The 3,522-nt window shown below is 39.6% G+C and overlaps 1 non-coding gene across 1 annotated transcript; it reads right to left on the bottom strand.

Moving 5' to 3' along the window:
- Positions 1-2,922: 2,922 nt before the first annotated feature.
- Positions 2,923-3,028, bottom strand: LOC145641149 (small nucleolar RNA R71). Its single transcript, XR_014115215.1, has one exon. It is a non-coding gene; the product is annotated as a small nucleolar RNA R71 (small nucleolar RNA).
- Positions 3,029-3,522: the final 494 nt, after the last annotated feature.

Raw genomic sequence — 3,522 nt, 5'->3', positions numbered from 1 at the left:
TCAAGCCTGGACAAGTCCACCTGGGCCACTCACCAACTGACACGTGTCAGCCTTGGGACTTGCGGCCTTCAAGGGCAAAAAAATAGGGAGATATCCCCCTTTTTGGGGCACAATTAATCATTTATTACACTACCCTACATTCTCTCACATTCTAGAAAACACCCAATCTCAAAATCAAAGAAGATCTTACATTACTTTCTGCACCTTTTCACTTTCTCCAACACGTTCTAACTTTTTCGTTGAAGGTGGAGCTCCAACTACCCAAATTCTCCGTTATTTTGCAGTTATAGGCATTGTAAGACCAGTCTTTGAGCTATAACTTTCCCGAGGGATAAAACACCCAAAACATCTGGCGGCGTCTTTGGGGAGAGTACCTCAAAGATGGTTCAAGAGTCTATACCACCACTAGACCCCAGCCATCCTACGGTTGATGGGGAGGTCTTGACAGACCATGAAGACGACCACAATGTGAACATCGAAACATTTGTGGCCACTGATGGGTCACTCATTGCCAAGTACATCCGTTCCAGAGACAAGCTAGAATAAGCTAACAATGAAGCTGGTACTAGCAAGTCTACTGGACCATCGCCTGATGAAACTAAGGCGGTAGGAGGTCAGGCTCCAGTAAGATGAGACGAACTCATGAAATTCAAGACAAGTTTCAAGGGTGAGATCAAGGACCAGATCAAGCCGAAGATGGCTGGCTCTAGCAGGAGTCAATTGATGAGTGTCATTTGTGGCAATCATTTGGTTCTTTTTAGGGTGAATTTCATGTTATTCTATAGCTCTTTTACTTAGCTTTTCCTTGATTTTACTCTTTATTTCTTTTAGTTTGCATTTTCTTAGTTAGATTTCTTTCTTTATGCATTTCTTGGTTTATTTTGTTATTTTCTCTTTTATTTGCTTATTTTCCTTTATTTTTCAGGTTAAGGTCTTTATTCAAGTTCGGCATTGATTAGGATGTCTAGTGTTCTCCATTTGAAGCTCAAGCATGGAAAAGTGCAAGTTCTTAAAGTCCTTGAGTTGTGCATTCAAGCCGTGGGCGCATGATTTCTAGTCTAGAACCCGCAAACATGGAGTTTAGAAGCTACAAGGTCCCGTGTTTATCAAGAGCATTAAGTGGAACGCACGAGGAGCATCTGAATGATAGGGAAGAAGGCTTCCCTGTTCCCAGGCGCGGGCCACGCGACTATGGCGCAGACGCGCCTCCCTCGGGCGCGGACATGCCTGTCTGGGTCCCTGTTCCGTACCCATATTTGCGCGGCGGCACTCTCCTTTATGATTGGCCGCTCCTATATAGGTTTATTTGGGTACGATCTAACTAACTTCTCTTCGTTAGTTTTACTATATATAGATTTCCTTTCTATTTTTAGCAGAAGGAAATTAGAGAATTAATTCAGAAATTATAATAGAATTAGAATTTTAGAGAGAGAAACTCTAGATTGTAGAGAGAGAAGTTCTTAATTGTTGATTGATGATTGAAGATTGTTAATTCTAGCATTTCCTCCATTCACCAAGTTTGTAAGGATTCCTTTTAGTTTAATGCAATTTTTAGCTTATCATTTCAATTGTTTTGTTGATTACTTAAGTTTGAATTAAATTTGTGATTGAATTAGTTCTATTGATATGATGGTGATGAAATTGTTGATTAGCTTAGTTTTGATCTTAATTTCAACGGATTGTGAGTAGTTCTCTTGCTAGGGGAATGATGAAGCATGTATAAGTGATGGATTGATGATAATTGGGGGAAATTTATGGAGTTGATGTTGTGATTAAATTGGTTGATTGATTAAGTGCATGTGTGTGATTAATTGAAGAGTAGCTAACTTTGATTTGTTACACTAGAATGCTTTGTAAGCTTGCATTGATACGAAAAATTGATTTGTGGCTTGCTTTTGTCGATTAAGTAGGTTTGCAAGGTTCCTAGTTAGAGTCTCTCGTAGTTGAAGCTAGCTTGACCTCTAGGAGATTAGCCTACCTTACTCTCATGATTGCGTAGTTGATTTTCCCTCGCAACACTTGACTTAGTCATCTCCAATCCCAATTAGCTATATCTATTCCGAATACATGCGGATCCTAACCCAAGTGTTTGTTAAATTTGATTTGATTTAGATTGTTTGATTGTTTTGAATACACAGACCTAATTTCATTGCTTCGAAATAGCTTAGCTTTGACTTTAGCACTCACCTCCCATTCCTAGTGGTTCGACTCTTGACTTACTCTATCCTTTGTGTAGGGGTGTGTTGGGAGATTATAAATTTTGTTTTGACCAAGGGTAGATTAGTTTTCAACGACCTAGTCTCGCCCTAGATAAAAAATGGCATTTTTCTCTTTAAGCTACATTTGTAGCCGTGCTATTGATTTTTGCTTTGTGTTTTTTTGTATGCGTAGGATAAGAGGAAGGACTTTAGTGTCATTTGGTCCGAAAATCGAGAGAACAATTACAAGGATAAGGGTTTCTAATCGTTCTTTCAGTCCAAGCTCTCCAAGAGACGAAATTCACCAAGAAAGAGAAGAAGAGGATCAAGTAAGCATGGGAGATGATCCAAGAGTTGCTTTGAAGAAGTTGGGAACTCCCGGTGCATATAGATTTGAAAGTGGGATTGCATTGCCAACAACACCGACAAATGACTTTAAAATAAGACCGGTCATGATCACTTTGATTGAAAGGAGACAATTTAGTGGGGCTATGATTGAGAGTCCGCTGAACTATCTCAAAGAGTTTGAGAAGTATTGCAACACTATTAAAGTGAATGGTGTTTCTCAAGAGTTTATTCGGCTCAAGTTGTTCTCCTTCTCTCTCATATATAGGTCGAGCTTTAGAATGGTTAGACAAGTAGGTCATGCAAAATTCTCTTAGAACATGGGATGAAGTTACCAAGGAATTCTTGTCTAGGTTTTACCCCCAAAAGAAAACGGCGGAGGCAAGGGCTTTGATCCAAAGTTTCAAGCAAAAGCCTAGTGAGAGCTTATATGAAGCTTGGGAAAGGTATAAGGAGTATCAAAGAGAATGTCCCCATTATGGCATCCAAACCTATCAAATCATTCAAATTTTATGGAGGGTTGAGTCCTCAAGGCAAATCGTGTCTTGACGCGGGAGACGGAGGCCCAATCATGAACAAATCCGAACAAGAGGTTGTAGACATTATAGAAGATATGGTGCACCATTACATTGATTGGCAAGAAGGAGAAAGAGAGTCTTGAAGCAAGAATGGATCAATGGTATATTCGGTTGATTACCTTAATGCCATCAACAATTTATCCTCTCAAATTGCAAGTTTGGGGAAGGAAATGATAACAACCAAGGCCAAGCTTGAGAGTGCAACTTCCAATGCACAAGGTCATCCCTCCCATATTAAAGAGTGAGGTACATCTTCTAACTCTACTCCTCCTTCTACTTCTAAGAATATGCCCAATGGATGTTTGTTTTTTGATAATTGTGGGTCTTATGACGATGATGCTTCTACTTGTTCAAATGGGTTTGTAAATCTTGATGATGGTGGGAGTAGTGAATGTGAACAT

Source organism: Chenopodium album, chromosome 7 (assembly GCF_948465745.1).
Source record: "Chenopodium album chromosome 7, dcCheAlbu1.1, whole genome shotgun sequence".
Taxonomy (NCBI): Eukaryota; Viridiplantae; Streptophyta; class Magnoliopsida; order Caryophyllales; family Amaranthaceae; genus Chenopodium; species Chenopodium album.
Note: the sequence above shows the minus strand (reverse complement) of the source record. Positions and strands in the feature narration are given on the sequence as shown.